The 20,304-nt window shown below is 47.9% G+C and overlaps 1 long non-coding RNA gene across 1 annotated transcript; it reads right to left on the reverse strand.

Annotated features, from left to right (window-relative positions):
* Window positions 1-9,153: 9,153 nt before the first annotated feature.
* On the reverse strand, window positions 9,154-19,620 carry LOC121930763. The gene is made up of 4 exons (XR_006104020.1): window positions 19,472-19,620; window positions 16,756-16,902; window positions 13,772-13,850; window positions 9,154-9,389 (listed from the first exon to the last, which is right to left on the reverse strand). It is a non-coding gene; the product is annotated as an uncharacterized LOC121930763 (long non-coding RNA).
* Window positions 19,621-20,304: the final 684 nt, after the last annotated feature.

A 20,304-nucleotide genomic window follows, 5' to 3' on the forward strand; every position in this document is an offset into this window, starting at 1 on the left:
CAGGCCCTGGTGAAGCAGAGGCAGAATGGAAGCCAAGGTTACCATTCGAAAGCGACGGTAGTCAAGGAACAAATTCAATTGTCTCAAGTCCAGGATAGGCCTAATGCCCCCATCCGCTTTCGGTACCGTGAAGTACCTGGAGAAAAAGGCTTGAGGACATTGGTCGGGCGGTAGGGGGGAGATTGCCCCCTTACCAAGCAAGGCGCGCACTTCGTCGAGAAGGGTGTCCGAGGGGGGAGTGGACATGAAGGCTCCAGTTGGAGGGAGCTCTTGGAACTCGAGGGTATAACCCCTACGGACGATGTTGAGAACCCACGAGTCCGATGTTATGGAGGCCCAGATGTTAACAAAGGGCCTCAAAATGTCCAAGAAGAAGAGGGGTGAAGGAGGGACGAAGCGCGCTGCGTCCCTTCAGGTTTTCTTCTTCCCCTGGTTGGTGTCCTGCCGGCGGGACTTGCGGTACCGAGGAAGTTGCGACGGCCAGAGGAGGAGGAAGACTGCGAGGGAAAGCAGCGTCTCTGGGAGCCCTGTTGCTGGGACTGCCGATCCCGGGAGGTCCCCTGCGACTGACCTTGCGGCTGCCACGGGCGCTGACGTTTCCGAAATGGAGAAGCCGGTGTAGAGGACATGCCATGCTTCTTCGCCGCCGCCTTCATCCTGAACTTCCTGTTCAGGCGGTCGTCGGTCTCGGCATGGAAGAGCCCGGTCCCGTCGAGTGGCATGTCCTCGATGGCTGCCTTGACGGTAGGGTTGAGGTCCGAGGCCCTCAACCAGGCGTGTCGTCTGAGTGCCATGGATGCAGACATGGCTCTCCCTGCACAGTCAGCCATGTTTCTGGAAGTGGTGATGAGCCAACTTCCGATGGAGTGGGTCTCGTCCCTAACCTCGACCAACTGCCTCTGGACATCATCCGGAATGTCCGAGATGAGGGGGGAGATCCGTTCCATGAGGGTCTGGATGTAGGCCCCCATGCAGGCGGTGTAGTTGACGGCCTTGACCGCAAGGGCCGCTGCCGAGTAGGCCTTCTTGGCCAGGCCATCCACTTTTTTCGCCTCCCGGTCGACAGGGGAGGTCGCCTGCTTCGGAACGAAGCTGTGTTGGGCTCCCTCCACGATCGCAGAGTTCGGCCTGGGGTGGTCGGCCAACCAGGGACAGCTCGCCGGAGCGACTCTGTAGAGCGACTCTACCTTGCGGGAGGATGCAGACAGGGTGGCTGGGGAGTCCCAAGACCTCTTAACGATGGAGTAGGCACCCGTCCATGCACCCGACGTTCCACCGGATACTGAGCGTCGTCGTCCGGGAAAGCGAGCTCGATGTCGAGAGCCCTCGCCATCTTCACGACGTGCTCACTGAAGGAACGGACGTCGTCCGATGGGGAAGAAGGCTCAGGATTGTGCATCCTCTGAGGTGAGGCCGACACCGAGAGGACATCCTCATCCGATGGTGCCTCGGAAGGAGGCAAAGGCTCGTCATCGGAGTCCAAGTCAGAGGAAAGGACATCTGCCACTCTGACTTGGGATCTCGGTCGGACCGGGATGAGGTCAGTCGAGGAGCGTGAGTGTCTGTGAGGTGGGGATGGCGGCCTCTCGTACACGGATACGGTCGGGACCGATCTGGACGAGGTGCCCTGCTGAGGGTCTGCTGGATGGGGGGTTCAGTCTGGTGAACTCCCTGATTGCTCTGTCCTCTGATACCAACATGTAGTACCGGCCCGATTGAGTGTCGAGGAACAGGTCCGGTATCTGCTGTCTACGGGGCGGGTCCTCGTAGTCGTCGTTCCCGGAGTGGGGAGGTGACCGTTGTTCCGTAGAGAGAGGAGGAACGGTGTCCTCCGTCCCGTGGACGAAGTCCATGGTGGGCTGAGGTGGTGGCATGTCCGGTACCGGAGTCAACCGCACCTTGGGCGCTGGCTCTGGATCACGGGGAGCTGCCGGAGTGGAGGCGCGGTCCTTCTTGGAAGGGGAACACCTTTTGTCCTTGGCCTTCGGTGGGTCGGTACCGGGCTGATCCTTGGACGGCTTAGCCTTTTTAGGGGCAGGGTCACGACCCGTCTTGTCGTGATGCCTCTTTTTTCCCGGCCTCGGGGTCTCTTCCGATGGGAAGAATGGATTGTCCGGAAGATCCAGGAGGACAGCCGCCACTCCTGATGCAGCCGGCTCTTTCGGCTTGGGAGCGTGGCGAGACGCCTTGGATGCCCTGGAGGACGAGGGCGAAGCAAGTTGGCCCTCCGCCTCGGTACCTTTCTTCGCGTGCGAGCCCTCCGGTCTCTTTGTCGATTTAGAGGCCAGCTCGGTACCCTCAGTCCCTGAAGACTTGTGGGGGCGCTTGGAGGGTTCGCCGGTGGCGCTGGGCGGTTTCGAGCCACGGGCCACATCGGAGGTGGTGGAAGGAATTGTCCCGGCCGGGACATACACCACGCTGGAAACGGTGGCCCTAGCGGATGTCACACTGGACGCACTTGCCCTAGAAGATGAGGCAGGGGGCGCGGAAGGCGGGACGAATGAAGAGCGCGAACCTCCCTCTTGCACCTTGCCCAGGGCGATTGCCGAGGTGAGCCGGGACTCACGGTTTTTCCGGGCCTGAGAAGAGAGGGACCTGCAGAGTGAGCAGGCCTTGGTGTCATGGTTCTGGCCAAGGCACAACAGGCAGGAGGAGTGCGGGTCTTGGACGGGCACCTTGCCCCCACAAATGTCGCACTTCTTGAACTGAGCAGGCATTTCCGAAGTCGTCAGAGCCAGAGGAGAATTCCAAGCGAGGTCAACAGTCCGAGAGTCCGAAGTTACCAGGGGCGGGAGACAAAGAGTGGTCAAAAACAGTCCGAGGTCAAGATGAGAAGTGATTCCAAATGCAAGCTAAAGCGAGCAAAGTTCCCTGAAGCAGCTAGCACGGTGGAAAAAAGGAACTGGGGAAAAGAGTGGGAAGGCAGGGGCCTTATAACGGGTGGGTGGAGTTACCGCCAAAAAGTTTCTATATGTTGCAAAGTAAACTTTGCCCAGTGATTCCAGTAGGTTCCGAGCAGCACTGCGCAGGCGCAGTGAAACCCATTTGTATGATTCGCAGAGACCACGAAGAAGAACCAGGTATTCACTGACGGTCTCCCATCCAAGCACTAACTGGGGCTGACCCTGCTTAGCTTCCAAAGTCACGCCTTTGTGTTCTTTACTACCTGAACTGACACAGAAAGAATTTGCATCTTGATCCAGGCAACTTGTGGATGATGATCGAGTTTGAACCTTATAGGTGATGAAAGAGCTGATGTCTCGCCTAGCTGCACCTTGGCGACATCCCAAATGTCTTTTCCAGCATATACTGTACCTGCCAGACAAAATACTCCAACCTTTTTTTTTTCAGGCCAGCATGGCGACGCAACTGTTTAGGAAGAAACAATGACCACTATGTAGAGTTCTGCAAGGTGAAATGAAAGCAAGTGTATTTAAATGACTATGTTATAATAAAAAAGCCACCATTTCTTTTAGACATGGCTAAAGAATATGGTACCTTTCTATCTCCTGTTTCCTCATCTGGGCCCACGGAAGATTATTTGGGTTTTATTTTTAATATGCAGGCTTGGAAAACAGTCACTTTTCACTGTATAGATGTAAGCAGGGGAAATCTCTGCTTTTAGAACAGGATTTCTCAACCAGAATCCCCCAGAATAGAAAATTTCATTAATGGAAAGAATCCTTAAAAAGGGAAAGACAGAGAAGCAAAGTTAACATCAACACCCCACTTAAGCATTCTTAAGTATTTGAATCTTATATTATTTATATGGAGGAAGAAGCATGCTCTCGCATACATACTCTCTTTAGTAAAGAATACAGGGTACATCTACACTGTAGAAATAATGCAGTTTCGTAATACTTGTAAGCAATGTAGCTCCATCCTATGTAATCCTGGGATTTTTAGTTTTTATGAGCTCTTTAGCCTCCTCTGCCAAAGCATGTCGGTAGTGCCTCACAAAATTACACATCCCAGGATTCTTCAAGATGGAACCATGGCACTTAAAAGTGGTGTCGCAGTGCATTATTTCTACAGTGTGCATGCACCCTTAAGACATTTCTATCTTGTGACCAGTGGTTCCCAAACTCTCTTTCCAGGCGTCTTGGTCTTCACTTCCCCAAATCCCAGACCATTGGTCAAGATGGCTGTGGCTTCTGGGAGCTGAGGTCCAAAACACCTGGAGGACCAGTCTTTGGGAATCACTGGCTAGGTTCAAGGGTAGAGTAGAGGGCAATGCCATCCCAAGAGCAAGGCAAAAAACCTTCCGTTGTCTTCTGCAGTTCCTATCAAAATGGCAACTGGAGGTGATGAAGTGATGAAATGGGCAAACCTACTTAGAATCAGATATTCACAGGCCATGCAAAGCTGTGAAGGGAGACCTATGGGGGAAAGACAAATAGACTCATAGCATTGGAAGAGACCAGAAGGGTCATTCGGTCCAGCCTCTGCCATGCAGGAACTCAGAATCAAAGCACCTCCAACAGAAGGAGACTCTGCCACTCTCTGAGGGACTGTCTTCCACAATCAGAACTCTTACTGTCAAGACGTTCCTCCCAATGTTGAGCTGGAATTTGTTTTCCTGGAGCTTGCACCCATTGTTCTATTGTGTCCTGTTCTCAGGAGCAGCAGAAAAAACCTGCTCCATCCTCAACATGACACCCCTTCAAATATTTAAACAGAGCTATCATATCACCCCTTAACCATCTCTTCTTCAGGCTTCTTGAATTGTGGTGCCCAGAACTGGACACAGTATTCCAGGTAGGTAGGGCCGGACCAGCGCAGATTAGACTGGCACTATTACTTCCCTCCGTCTAGACACTACACTCCTATTGATGCAGCCTAGAGATGCATTGTGCTTTTTAGGACAATGCTGCATCACACTGTTGGCTCATGTTAAACTTGTGGTCCACCAGGACTCACCTTCGAAAATAATGGCTCACCTTTGAAAATTCCTACAGCTGTCAAAGTCATAGAGCTTATATGTATAAATATGCATCATATGTGGTCGCGCTATACATGGCTTCCAGCATACACTGGAATCTGCATCGGAAAGGTTTCTCCTGCACCCCGGAAGAATGGGGCAGGCGCTGTGGGAACAAGCCCCATTGTTTCTAATGGGGCTTGAGTTTACGCAGTTTTTCCCTTATGCGGCGAGTTCTGGAATGGATCCCCCGCATAAGGAAAAGGCCAACTGTATAATAAATATGTATAATTAAATATGTTGAGTCTATATGTACTGTATAAATATGATATGGATTAATAAAAGCCTACATCTAAATGCCTCTTATGTCCATTCCATAAGCATTAATCTCCCCATCAAAAGTTTAAAAACCCCACCCTTCCCAATCAGTTGGAGAAAAAGAAGGAACCTCTCTGCTCTTTCAATCCTTTTAAATTACTGTATAACCAGAACCATTCATTGGACGCGTGGTCCGAAGAGGGGGCCACGCATTGAATATATGGGTTCTGGATGTAATTTGGAACTGTTGAAAGAATGAGTCACTGAAAAACGGTAGATGCCTGTACTTACATTTTCCTTGCTAATTTAGTCCATCAAATCTAACCCAATTCTGCCATGCAGAAAATCACAACGAAAGCATACCAATCAATGGCCATCCCACCTCTGATTAAAGGCCCCCAAAGAAGGAGACTCCACCAAAATCTCCAAGGGAATACGTTCCACTGTCAAACAGCCTCCTACGTTCCTCCTACTATTTAGGCGGAATCTCTTTCCTTGTAGCTTGCATCCATTGTTCCAGGTCCTGTTCTCTGGAGCAGCAGAAAACAAGCTTGCTCCATCCTCAATGTGACACCCCTTCAAACAGGGCTATCATATCACCTCTTAACCTTCCCTTCTCCAGGCCAAACATACCTCGAGACCCTTCACCATTTTGGCTGCACTCCTCTGGAGATGCTTCAATTTGCCAACGTCCTTCTTCTTATTATTATTAGTCTTTATTTATATAGCGCTGTAGATTGTTTTCCCCAGAACTGGACACAATATTCCAGGTGAGGACTGACCAAGGCAGAAAAGAGTGGCACTATTAATTCCGTTGATTTAGACACTATATTTCTGTTGATGCAGCCTAAAATAGCATTGGCCTTTTTAGCCGCTGCATCATACTGTTGACTCATATTCAACTTGTGGTCTAGTAGGACTGGAGAGTTCCTGTGTTGGTGAGAGCTGGAGAAAGAGAAAGCGGGTTTTGTTTTAATCCAAGAGTTCTGTATTCGCTTTATATAGTTTTACCTCCTTTCCTGTGTAAATAGATCCTTCAGCTGCAGCCGTGGCTTCCGCGTTCTGTTTCGAAAGCATCTCGAGGTCCCTGCTGAGATACAGAACTACACTCACACCGCACCTATTAAGGCCCGGGACAGATGGGCCAAAAGTGGTGTGCCGCCACCGATACTAGCGTTCGGGCGCATGCAGTAACAGCACACGCCTGAATCGTAGCGTGTAACGGCGGCATCACGTCCAGACAGGTGCCACCATGATGATGTAAGCAACGTGCAGCATACAGACGCCGCTGTACACAGCCTACGTCACTGGTGCGCCAATGGAGAACTGGTGACATTTGCCGGGTGCTTTAAAATGAACCCAGTTTTTCTGGGTTCTTTTTACTGAGGAGGGACGCCGCACGGTTTGGCTGCTGCATCATCCAACGGAGTTAAAACGGATGCCTCCAGCCTGCCTTTTCGGGATAGTGTGTACTGTGCCTATATCAGCACAAAAAAGAGAGAGCATGTCTAAGGTAGAAACAGCTCTCAGAACTGTTACGTGCCTTCCCTGCAAAGAACAAGTAAGGAGAGCCACTTTCCAACACCTTTAAGAGGCAGTATCAAGCAGTCTTGCTCACAGCAGAGGCTGAAGGTAAAGTCTGAGCAGCCTGGAAACAAAAACAAGACCCAAAGGGCAGGAACGAAACGTAATGGCAGCCACTGTTCTCTGCCCCCCTCCAAACCCATTGTTCGCTCCCTGTCGGCTTAGGCATCCAACACAGTAAGACAGCGATCTCCAAAGTGTGTCCTTTAAGAGATTTTGGATTTCCGTTCCCAGAAGCCTCAGCCATCTTGGCCAATAGTCTGGGATTCTGGGAGCCCAAGTCCAAAATCCCTCAAAGAGCACAGCTTGGGGATCACTGCTATAAAAGATGGGGACGGAAGTATGGGGACCACGAGATGGACGTTTCCAACACCAAATGCCTTAAAAGCGGGTGGGTGGGGGATCTCATTAGTTGGACTGCTGTGGAAACATAACTGAACAGTTGACCAAAGTTTTTGCAGCACATTTTACAGATGCCTAGCGCAAAGGGGGGAGGAGATAACACTCAGTCACCTATCTGAAATACTATATACTTACTATATACAGTGGGCCCTTGTTATGCACTGGGATTTGGTTCCAAGACTCCTGTGGATAACAAAATCTGTGGATGCTCAAGTCCCATTAAATATAATGGCACAACAAAATGGTGTCCCTTATATAAATTGGAAAACCAGGTTTTGCTATTTAGAATTTATTTTCAAGCCGTGGACACTCGAATCCGTGGATAAAAAAATCCGTGGATAAGGAGGGCTGGCTGTATACTCATGCATAAGTCTAGAAATTTTAGTGCAAAATTGACCCAAAAAACCTGAGCCGACTTATCTGTGGGTCAATGTAAGTGCTGTATTTTAACTCGTACACACACATCATCCCCTGGTGAAAGGCAAGAGTGTGATCTATCCTGGAAGCACTGACCCTCCTACTACTCTCTCATGCACCCAGCCTTTAGGGTGAGCGCAAATAGTTGTTCCTGATGGTATTTTGTACATTTTTTGGCATTGTTTTCTTTTGCTTCATGCTTTAGATTCATCCTTTGTTAACCTTGCCCTATGAGGAAAGACTCAGGGAGCTGAGGATGTTTAGCCTGGAGAAGAGAAGGCTAAGAGGTGATATGATAGCCCTGTTTAAATATTTTAAGGGATGTCATATTGAGGGAGCAAGCTTGTTTTCTGCTGCTCCAGAAACTAGAACCCGGAGCAATGGATGCAAGCTGCAGGAAAAGAGATTCCATTCAACATTATGAAGAACTTCCTGACAGTCAGGGTTGTTCGCCAGTGGAACAGACTCCTTCCTTGGAGTGTAATGGAGTCTCCTTCCTTGGAGGTTTTTAAGCAGAGGTTAGATGGCCATCTGCCGGGGATGCTTTGATTTGGATTTCTTGCATGGCAGAATGGGGTTGGACTGGAGGGCCCTTGTGGTCTCTTCCAACTCTATGATTCTATGAGGTTGGCGCATCTTCAGTTGCAGAGATTGCCGTTGAGGTTTGCCTAGTGATCGAGAAACGTCTTCTCAAAACAGCCATGCAGCTAGGCAACTATCATATGGTTAAAAAAAAATCCATTACTCATCTTAATATAGGTTTCCTAATCTAAAACTATCATTGCTTGGATATCAACCTACATTTGGATGTTTAAAAAACAACAACAGGATTTCTGTATTTAATGCCAGCATTCCAGATTTTCTTTAATAACTAATTTGAGTTTAAAACAAAGAATGCTCAATCTTCCCATAGTGATTTCCTTACATCCCCTTATAATCATAATGTCATTATATGAATCCTACTTTCTTAATAAGTAAAAAAGGGGCAGTGTGGCAACAGGGCCAGGATTTCCAGTCTGGATGCATCCAAAGCTGTTAAGGACAGAATGGCTGTGACATTAATCGAAACCCTTCAATACTAAGAAGGGGACCAGCAGGACTTGACCATCCCGTCTTAACAGGAACAGTATTAAGGGAAAGGAGATTATAAGACAGGAGGAGGGGTTTCGCCCCACATCATAATGCAAGGGTTGAGATGGGGACGCAATCGAGACACAAGAAATGTCGCACACAGTGAAATTAATGGCGTTGTAACGTTTTCTGGGAAGGAAAGACCGATTTCCATCGTTGGAGCAAGACGATGCGAATGGAACGGAAAGAGCCCTGGGGGAGTACATAATGGAAACGAGGCTTTGTGATGAAATCTGTTCTGCCCTCGCTCAAACCACAGAACGTTACACAAAACGTGTGCAATAAACTCCAAAGAATGAAAAGCTTGGCATCAACAAATTTGTTAATCAACTAAGACAAAATTTGACTGAGCTTAGTTTATTGAGAATTTTCGAAGAGAGTAGTCATCCAGACCCATCACCAGCAGCTCTCCTTGGGAAAGAAACTTGCCTTTTCAGAGGAGGAAGGATCCGAATGTGGAAGGAAAGGAGAGAATATAATCATCACTTTCTCCAGGAGCAAATCAAGAGAAACACTGGCTTCGCTTCATACTTTTGTCCATTTACGCTCAAGTCCCCAGCAGTCCTTTACCCAGCCATGAATGTTTTTTCCTTTGCAGTGGTCTCTCCACATTTCACTAGGAATCAAAGAGAGAATGAACCAAGAAACTAAGCACCACATAATGGCTTCTTCTGATTTTAAGCAAACACATAAGGAAGGGAAGAGTGTCGTCAACCAGAGATGCATAAAACATGGTAACAATTATCAATGAAAATTATAATACCTACACAGCTGGACTTCATTTCCTAATTATAATTATCGTAGGAGTCGAAATAAAGTTATGTTACTTTAAATTTGCCACCACAAATGTTCCAAGTAGTTATTTAAATCAACTCAGCAGCTAAATAGATACTTCTTTGCTCAGGGCTCTATTACACCAGCCGGCCACAATTGCACTAGTTTAAGAACGGAAGCATACCAGTTTGGCATCGTTTCTTATGACACTTTCTCCCACAATAGCACTTTGTGGTTGTGTGATCTGTTTTCTGCACTGCCAAGCAGCACTTTCCAGGAGGAAGGGTGGAACAAATTACCGGGGCCACCAACTGCCTCCTGGAGCCAACTGCTGTGTGAATGTGTTGCTGTAAGGAGAGGAGGAGGGGAGCACAATCATGCTCACTCCCACCGCATGGCTGCCTGAGAAGCAGACTGCAGCAGAAGGGACTCACTGCACAAAGGCAGTCATGGAACAGCAGCAAGACTGAGAGCCTATTGACAGGTTTCTCCCATCAGTGAAAAGGTGCATTACAGTAACAAATGGAAAGCAGGGCAGCAGCAGGACAGACACAACGTTGTGCAACCAGCCAAAGATGCTTTTGTTTTGTTAAAATTCCTCTTTTATAGCTCTTGCGATAAAGGGGCCATGAAGACTGCACACCGCGGCCGCAATCTGGGCCTTTTAAGAACAACATTGGGCCTTCTTCCATCAGGCGTACCAGTTAGCTATATGCGAGCAGAAGTTGGATTAATGCCTATATCTTATTTCCTCTTACATACATCATTTCTTTAATTTGTAAAACTGAAAGATTCAGTCAATGAATTAAGTTAGTAACTTGTGCTGCAGATGAACATAGAGCTTCTACCTATAAAAATTCATGGCTATTAGAATGTGAGGCCAATTTGAAGAAAGTTGACCTGTACTCCTCAGTTCTAAAATCCGGTGATATACAAGCCTAGAACATGGGTCGGCACCTGCGGCCCGCGGGGGCTTTTCGCCTGGCACGTGGCAGCAGCCGCCGCCGAATGCAGCTTTTGCCTCTATGGGCGCCGCCATTTTTTCTCCCAAAATGGCGGCGAGGCAGCGAGACTTCGCCGCCATTTTGGAAGAAAAATGGCGGCGCCCATAGCGGTGAGGTCTCACGCACCACGAAAAGGTCGCGCGAGACTTCAATACTATGGGCAGCGGGCCTTTAAGAGACCCACTGCCGCCCAGGAGTCCCCAAACGGGGCTCCGGAGGCGGCTCCGGCTTTTAAGGGACCCGCTGCCGCCCAGGAGTCCCCCAATGGTGGTGCTCCGGGGCGGCACGGGCCTTTAAGGACCCACTGCCGCCGCTGGAGTCCTCCAAGAGGACTCAGCGGTGGAGGGGGTCTTGAGAGGCCTGCTGCCGTCCCTGGAGTCCTCCAAGCGGACTCCGACGACGGCAGGGGGGTCTCTTAGGGGCCCGCTGCCGTCTGGAGTCCTCCAAAGCTCCGGGGGGGGAGGGGGTCTCTGAGAGGTTGCTGCCATCCCTGGAGTCTCCAAGGACTCCGACGGCGGCAGGGGGTCTCTTAGGCCCACTGCCATCCCTGGAGCCTCCCAAGAGGACTCCGCAATGGCAGGGGGTCTCTTAGGGGCCCGCTGCCCCCCTGGAGTCCTCCCAGAGGCCTCCGGCGATGGCAGGGGGTTCTTAGGGGACGGCTGCCATCCCTGGGTCCTGCAAGAGTTCTCTGGCTGCGGCAGCGGTCTCTGAGAGGCCGCTGCCTCCTGGAGTCCTCCAAAGGCCTCCGGCGTGGGCAGGGGGTCTCTTAGGGGGCCCGCTGCCGTCCCTGGAGTCCTCCAAAAGGCCTCCGGCGATGGCAGGGGGTCTCTTAGGGGCCCGCTGCCGTCCCTGCGTCTTCCAAGAGGACTCCGAGCCGCAGGGGGTCTCTTAGGGCCCGCCTGCCGTCCCTGGAGTCCTCCAAGAGGCCTCCGGCACGGCAGGGGGTCTCTGAGAGGCCTGCTGCCATCCCTGGTCCTCCCAGAGGACTCTGGCGGCGGCAGGGGGTCTCTTAGGGGGCCCGCTGCCATCCCTGGAGCCTCCAAGAGGGACATCGACAACGGCAGGGGTCTCTTAGGGGCCCGGGTCGCCCCTGAGTCCTGCAGGAGTTCTCGCGGCAGCGGGTCTCTGAGAGGCCCGCTGCCGTCCCTGGAGTCCTCCAAAAGGCCTCCGGCGATGGCAGGGGGTCTCTTAGGGGCCCGCTGCAGTCTCTGGAGTCCTGCAAGAGGCCTCTGGCGACGGCAGGGGTCTCTTAGGGGCCCGCTGCCATCCCTGGAGTCCTCCAAGAGGCCTCCGGCGGCGGCAGAGGGTCTCTTAGAGGCCTGCTGCCGTCCCTGGAGTCCTCCAGTGCTGGCGGCCCCCACCGGCTTTTTTGCCAGCCTCTGACGGGGCCTGGGGCCCTGTTAGGGGCCGGCAAAGAGGGGGAGGCCTCCAGCGCTGGCGGCCCCCACCAGCTTTTCTGCCGGCCCCTGATGGGGCCTGGGCCCCGTCAGGGGCCGGCAAAGATGGGGAGGCCTGGCTTCTGGAGGGTGGAAGCTCCGCCCCCAGCATGTAGCCCCGCCCCTCGAGGGTGGAAGCTCCGCCCCCGGCCCCCCCAGTCGCCTGAGGGAAAGCAACCCAGCCCCCGGCTCAAAAAGGTTGCCTACCCCTGGCCTAGAAGGAAACTCATCAAAGAAAGGATGCAAGAGCATTGTGCTCTGCGGGATATTGATGTCCTTAGAGCTTCAAAGTTCTCTTCTAGTTTCCCTTTTCTAAAAGTATGTTTTGGAGAGGAGAAATATCAATCAGAAATAACTCAACCTCTTCTTCGTGGGGCTTTTACAGCCCTACGATTCCAGACAATGAAAACCAGCTACATTGAAGGGAAATATAAAGAGATTCCTAAGGAGCAGCATATTTGCATTTGTGGAAGTGGGGATACTGAAGACACCATACATTACTATATGCTACATTGTAGGATATATAAAACCCCAAGAGATAAGTTTCTGAAGAGAAGTTTAGACCTTGTAGCTAACCAAAGGCGGGATACAAACCGCCATATAGTACGTATAGGATATGTACTAGGGTTAGGAAGGGGCGGTGCTTCCGCACCCCCCTAACCCTAGTACGTATCCTATACGTACAAGATGGCGGCGCCCTTTCTACATGGGCGCCGCCATCTTTACGTACTGGACGCATAGCGTCCAGACGTGTCGCAGCGCCTATGACGTCACGAATGCGCCGGCGGAGCTTCGTGACATCATCAGTGCGCCGCAAGAAGAAGCTCCGAAATGGAGCTTCTTTTTTGGTCCGCATGGCAGCCGCGCGGTTTGGCTGCTGCGGCTCCCGCGTGGAGCAAACGACGGCGGCGGGGAAGCGCCGCAAAGCGGCGGTTTGTATCCCGCCAAAATGACTTGGAGAAAATCACTAACTTGTTAGCTAATACAACCAAGTCTGTTATGTTCAACACTGCTAGATTTGCTATGAAAGCAGCTAAACTTAGACTAGATTTTGAGAATAAAGGCCTGCATGGGAATCTGCACTAAACAGATTATATTACTTTGAATGGCGTATGGAAAATTGCTCTATGTTTTTGTATGAAATAGTTTTGTAATTTTAGTGCAATCGTTTTGCTCTATATGTCATAGAGCTAAGTGACAGCAGAAGATATAAAGGGTTTTAATTGTTTTTGTAATTTGGTGGCTATAACCTGTTGTAGTGAGGTACTCACCCAGGTAGAGAGAGCTGAAGGGGCTAAGGGCAGCCAGGTGGTGGAGGTTGAGGGGAAGGAGGAAGTTAACCCAGAGGTGGAGCCAGTGGTGGAAGGAGGAGGAGCTGGAAGGAGTATAAAAGCAGAAGGGCTGAGGCGTGTGGGGAGGAAGGATGGATGCGGAAGAGCTGTTCGGGCAGCAGTGGCTGGGGAAGGGAAAGAACAGGGTTTAAGGAGGCCAGAGAGGGACAGAGTCCCTGTGCCTCTTCCAAGAAGGGCCCTACGTCCAAAGCAGAGGCCCCAAGAGGAGGAGAGGCGACAGAACCCTCGAGAGGAGGAAGTCTGGGCTTTTGAGGGCTCTGGGGAATGGACAACAATTCTGGATAAGAGAAACTCAATCTGTAACGGCAAGTGCTGTTAGACAGTGGAATAAACTATCTCAGATGATTCGCAGAGACCACGAAGAAGAAGAACTTTTATGCCAATCTCTCATGGATAAATAAGCTGAGACACCTCCAGAATGTAATGACTTACAAGTGCTCCAACCCTCGGGGCGTATCGGCAATTTTCTTGGCACACAAAATGTCGTCTGTGATATCATCATCAATGAACTCTGCCAAAACAATTTTTTAAAAGGGAGGTTATTACACATTGCCAGATATGAATGGGTTCTTTCCATCCCCATTTGTTCTCCCTTCTATTGCGCAGAGGCCACAAATCATCAATCGTACCAAGCAAGGTGCTCTCAAGACTTCCTCCCCTTCATTCAACACCTCATCCCCAAATTGATTATTTGCATTTTGATCAGGGGTAGGCAACCTGCGGCCCACGGGCCGGATGTGGCCCGGCGAGGCCTTGGGACCAGCCCCAGCCTGGTCCTGCCGCCGATTGCCGCTGGGGCCTTTGGGGGGCAATTGTCTATAGAAGCCTCAGAAACATGCATTTATATTAACATTTTTTTAAAATCAGCAAATTTTTTCGCGTGTCCTCCATTTTTTTTTAAAAAAGTGTCTTCCATTTGAAAATTTTGTCCTACATTTGTCCTGGTTTATTTATATATGTAATTATTTAATTATTTTTTTTTTGGCTTCGGCCCCCCAGTTGTCTGAGGGACAGCAACCCGGCCCCCGGCTCAAAAAGATTGCCTACCCCTGATTTTGATTAATATGTTCTCCCTAGGAGTCTCTAAGCCCTCCACAATGCAACTCTGTCAGAGGTTGAGCATAGAGTTGCTCTGGAGAACCTAGAAGTTCTTAGAGAAAACACTTCTCTAGGCATTTGTCGGTCCTCCAGCATGATTCTGTGATCTACTTCTGGCAGATGTTGACCATAGAGTTGCACCGGAGGACCTGGAGATTCCTGGAGAGATATTCTTGCAGGTAAAAGGAAGTAATAATAATAAAATAATAATAAAAGGAAGTCTTATTGTTTTTCCACATTCATTGGGTCATTCACACCTAACCCTAGTGAATATGGAGGGACCACTGTGCAGATATACAGCCAGTTCTTACAAAAGCATGTCCTTAGGAGAGAGGTATGAACTATTTGACCAGGATGGTGTCCAAAAGTAGTCTATGGGTGAATTTACCCTGTAGAAATAATGCAGTTTGACATCACTTTAACAGCCACTGCTCCATCCGACAGAATCCTGGGATTTGCAGTTTGGTGAGGCACCAGCACTCTTTGGCAGAAAAGGCTAAACATTTTGTAAAACTAGAAATCCCAGGTTCCCACCAAATGGAGCCACAGCACTTAAAGTGGTGTCAAACTGCTTTATTTCTACAGTATTGACACATCCTATGTTTGAATAGCAGAAGATCCAGTAGCAATGTATCATATACAGTTAGCCCTCCACATTTGTGGCTTTGACCTTTGCGTATTTGATTATTTGCAGTGTTGATTAATATGTTCTCTAGGTCCTCCAGCACAACTCTGCCAGAAGCTGACCATAGAGCCATACTCGAGAACCTAGAGGTTCCTATAGAAAACACTTCACTAGGCATTTGCAGGTCCTGCAGCATGATCAACTTCTGGCAGACGCTGACCATAGAGTTGCACTGGAGAACCTGGAGGAGTGTTTTCTTAAGTAAAAAGAACAGTGTTTTGTTTTATTTGCAAGTTCCCCATATTCATGGGGATCCTTCACCCCTAACCCCAGCGAATGTGGACGGACCACTGTACTGTATTTTAATTAAGCAAATCACTCTAATTTACATTCCAATTATGCAAACTCAGCACATTAATGGTTGCATTTTTTCTTCCACTATGTTTAACCTTTCTACCATTTGAAAAGTTAGAGCTGATCTGACATAAACAGTATGGACCAACGTTTAAATTGCGGGACTTGGAACAAAGGGATCCAAATCCCAAAGGTGAACTATCCTTGGGATTTTACTGGCAAGTTTTTTCAAAGGGAGGTTGCCATTACTGTCCTCTGAGGGTAGTCCAAGCAAACCCAACGGATTTTGCTTCTGAGTATTTGTGGTGTTTTTATTCTTTTGCTCATTCCGGAAGTAGATGGTGGAAATTTTCACACAGGCAAAAATGACAGGAGCCTAGCAGGATGCTCCTGTCACAATCACACAATTATGCAAAGATTATCAGATGCTGTTGTGCAACATCGGGATAATTGCGTCATTATTCTGTGAATAAAGAGGAATTATCCTGTTGGTTTTTCTTCACAGGACTTTCCCAGGAATAAAAAGTGATGCCAGAGTTCTTCTTTATTCATGGGATAATAATGCTATTATCCCGATGTTGTCTGATAATCTCTGCACAACTGCCATTCAACGGCAGAACAATACACAGATTAACATGGAGATCACTCCTCCCATCCCAGTGTCATACAGTATGTTGTGTGTGTGTGTGTATATACATACACACCCACCCCACTCTCTTCCATGCCAGCCTTCTTGGAAGATGCCAGCCACAGATGCTGGCAAAACGTCAGGAATAAAACTCTTCTAGAAATGGCCACAGAGCCTGAAAAGCCCACAACCCCCCCCCCGGCTGAATCACCTCAGGGCTCAGGCAATCCAGACTCTCTCAGCCTCAGGGAGGGCAATGGCAAACTCCCTCTGAACCAGCCTTGCCAAGAAAAACCCACGATAGGCCGGTCTGCCTTAAGGTCGCTCTAAGTCAGGAACAACTTCAAGGCAGACAGCAAAGACGCCCCATGCTGAATTCCAGCCTGAGCCCGCCGCGTTCTCTAGGCTTCTCTAGGCCTTCTGGCGTAACTCTATGATCCACTTCCAGCAGAACTGTGTTTAATTAAGGTCCTAGAGATTGCAAGAGGAAAGATACTAATCGGTCAGTAAACAATTGTATAAAATGCATTGGCTCTACAGCTCTGCTCCTTAATTCTATGTAACCCATTTTGTCTACTCCGTTTCTAATAAGTTATGGGTTACTTATTTTGTTCTCTCTTTCTCCCCACCCTCCAAATGTGCAATTTTAAATTCTTTCTTTCTTTCTTTCCTTTAGAAAAGCCAGTCCCTACTATGAAGTTGCTTACTTACTTATACAGCAGATATTGCAGATATTATGTGAGACTATCCTTTTGTCAAGACACCATATTCGGTGGTTGAATTGAAACAATCCATATCCTTGGTAAATTCTCCTGGCCGTAGTATCATATCCGCTTTCATGGTAAACCGTACACATCCCTGAAAGCAAACAATCGGAACAATGGAGAACAGAATGGTAAAAATAACACCCCCCACATAATGTTTTCACATTAAATACTTTGACCGCTACCACTTCTCATGAATTCAGTTTACTTAGTGATACTGGATTTCTGAGGGGATGGAATTAAACTTCCAGTGCTCTAAATAATTTTACTGGATCTAGCAAATTTAGTTTAACTATTATATTCAAACATATTCAGTAAATAGCTACACAGAGAGAGAGACACACACAGAATACAACTAAAGAAACGCTTTTGGGTACTCACAAACCATTTACGGATGCACAACTTAAGAGTAATTCCCCTAATAATAATTTAGAGCAATTCCTATTTGATCCCCATATATTCATAATCACTTATATCCCATGCCTTTCTTCCTATAATAGAACTCAAGGAAGTTAACCCAAATAATACAGATTGAAAACTACACAAAAAACATTGCTAAATGTATGAATATAAAAGTTAATTTAAAAGCAAATAATTTATGAAGTTAAAACATCAAATGCATTAAGGGACATTTTGCCACATGGGGTAAACCATCATTGCTCTGGGTCCTATTCTCTGGAGCAACAGAAAACACACTTGCTCCATCCTCAATGTGAGATCCCTTTGAATATTTTTTAAGGATCACCATGTCACCCCTGAATCTTCTCTTCTCCAGGCTAAGCATACCCAGCTCCCTAAGTTCCTCCTCAGAGGGCTTTATGGTTTCCAGTCCTGATCAGAGCAGTGGAGAACAGGGAAACTTGGGGATGTTTCATCCATGGAGTTGCTGCAAGTTGAAATTGACTTAAAGGCACTTAACAATACCAACAAATAGGGAGAATAGTCTGGACCTAGAGGGCTTTTTATAGGTCATGACCAGCATTCTGAGTTGTGCCTGGAAGGAAAGGAGGAAAGAAGAGCAAACTCACAGTCTTCCAAAAAGTAACCAGCATATCCATCCAGCCCTGCATTGAGGAAAATCTGGGCCAGTTGGCATTTCCAAAATCGCTTGGCTTCCGAGGCTCCGGCAAGGAGAAAGTAAAGGATCCAGAAAGGCAAAGCTTTCATTGCTACCCAGATCAGAAGGGTTGGTCCTGTTCTGCCAGAGGTTTTCCAGCCTCTGGTTCTGGCAAGTGTCCTTGCCTCCCAGAGAGGAAAAATATGCAGCCGTGGGTCAGTTATGGGCCACTGAAGCAGATACTTTCAGGTAATGACCCACACACATCACCAATAAATGATGATGATGACGACGACGATGGTGTCAGACTAGGATCTGAATCCCACTCAGTCACGGAAACATAATGGGTGATCTTCAGCAAGCCACACTCTCTCAGCCTCAGAGGGAGGCCATGGCAAATCCCCTCTGAACAAATCTTGCCAAGAAAAGCCCATCATCAGGTCCCCATATGTCAGAAGTAACATGAAGGCACATTCAACAACAAAGTGGACTTACTTCTATGGAAAATAAAACTAAGCCATTTGGCAATGTCTGTAGTTAGGAGAGGGCTGTTGTTAATGGAGCCAGCAAAGTGACAGTGGCCCATTGAGACTGATGCACAACAGTGTCCACCTGTCCCGTTATGTATTGTCACAATTCACTAACAGCATAAAATTAGACAACGTAGACTGTAGAGAAAGTACAGCTGTAGTTTCCTCATTTGTGTAAAGCTTTAGCTTATAAAACCAGTTCAAAAAGAAAGACCACCGCTAGGAACAGATTTCCATGTCAGTACATCTCAAGTGCCTTTCTTACGCAAGCACATTCCACAGAGTAGACCAACGTTACGTTTCTTAGGCAATAGGTCAAAGAGATTTGGACAGCAGGCTAAGCACAGATTTTTTTCCAGCAAGGAACAATGACATCTCTGTCCCCTTCCTGAGCCCTTTTATATAAGGTTTTGCCACCTCTAAAAGGCATGGTTTTAAATACTTCCAAGGCTGAGTGCCTGGTGACTTTGACAGTAAAGTCATTTCCAATGTTCATAGTTAAGCATAGGACTGATATATCCCTCCACATTTGCTGGGGTTAGGACACCCGTCAAAGTTGAAAAACTGCAAATACTCTTTTTTTAAACCTAAATGAACACCTCTCTAGAAATCTCTAGGGTCTTTGGTGCAACTTCATGGTCAACAGCCACCAGAAGTTGACTACATAATTGCACTAGAAGACCCACAAATGCCCAGAGAAGTGGTTTCTCTAGGTCCTTCAACACTACTCTATGGTCAACCATGACCAGACAGACATTGACCATAGAATTGTGTTATGGGCCCAACAAATGCCGACAGAACTGTTCTCTCTAGGAATCCTCTAGGAAACCTTCAGCACATCCTCTGGCAAAAGCTGGCCATGGAGTCACCTTGGAGGACCCAGAAATTCCTAGAGAGAACAGATTACTTAAATCCGTGAATAATCAAAGCTGCAAATGTGGAGGGCTGACTGTACATCTCTGTGAAATCTCCTAGCCTTTCATATTAAATAAAAACTCACATTGGAAAGAGATGACCTGGAAATCTTTTATTGGTCTTCATACCAATGAAACATGATGCAAATGTATAAAACATACCGATTCAACCAGGTGTACTCTTTTTGGGACAGGCAATAATTGGATTTAGATGAGATCTTTACTTCTTCCCACCTACGATTCAACTCCTTCCTTGATGGCAGTCCTCAGCACATTTTAAGCAAAGAACAGCTGCTTCTTATCTGCAAGAGAAGAACAAGATGATGTTGTTGTAGGAGGCTGAAAGAAAAGTGAAAATTAAGGACTTACTCCCCCCCCCCCCACAAAACTTTAAGAAATGAACTATGTGGATAAACTACTTTTATCCTTAAAAAGGCCACATTTACATTCCAGCACCTCTGTTTACTCAATGAGTGGCAGCAAAGATCTTATCCCATTTCATGTGGATGTGTGCAAATGAATTTACACACCTCCATACATACACTGAGTTCTGGGAGGAATACATGGGGGGCTTGGGCTAAGTCCAATACACCTGCACATATTATGCTGATAGTAACCCTGTTAAGGTTGTCCTTAAGCTCTGGCAATGACTGCCATAAAGCCCAATGTAAACTTGAATTTGTACCAGTATTAGAACAAAAGCATGGTAAATTGCTGATTATAGCTGCAAGGCTAGTATATGCAAAGAAATGGAAGACAGTAGATGTACTGGAATATAACCGAATGGTTAAATTATATGACTACTTTATTGATTGATTTTTTTACCCCCCCCCCTTCAGCCACAAAGGCTATCAGAGCGGCTTGGAAACAGATAGACTGACATGTCTGCTTAGAGAAGAAAGCATAGATAAGCATTAAAAAAAAAGGAATGGGTATGTCTGTCTGAGTATGTAAAACAGCCGTGGGGTGAAGAAATGGCCTTTGCTTTGATTGAT

The sequence above is a fragment of the Sceloporus undulatus genome, chromosome 5 (genome assembly GCF_019175285.1).
Source record: "Sceloporus undulatus isolate JIND9_A2432 ecotype Alabama chromosome 5, SceUnd_v1.1, whole genome shotgun sequence".
NCBI classification, from domain to species: domain Eukaryota; kingdom Metazoa; phylum Chordata; class Lepidosauria; order Squamata; family Phrynosomatidae; genus Sceloporus; species Sceloporus undulatus.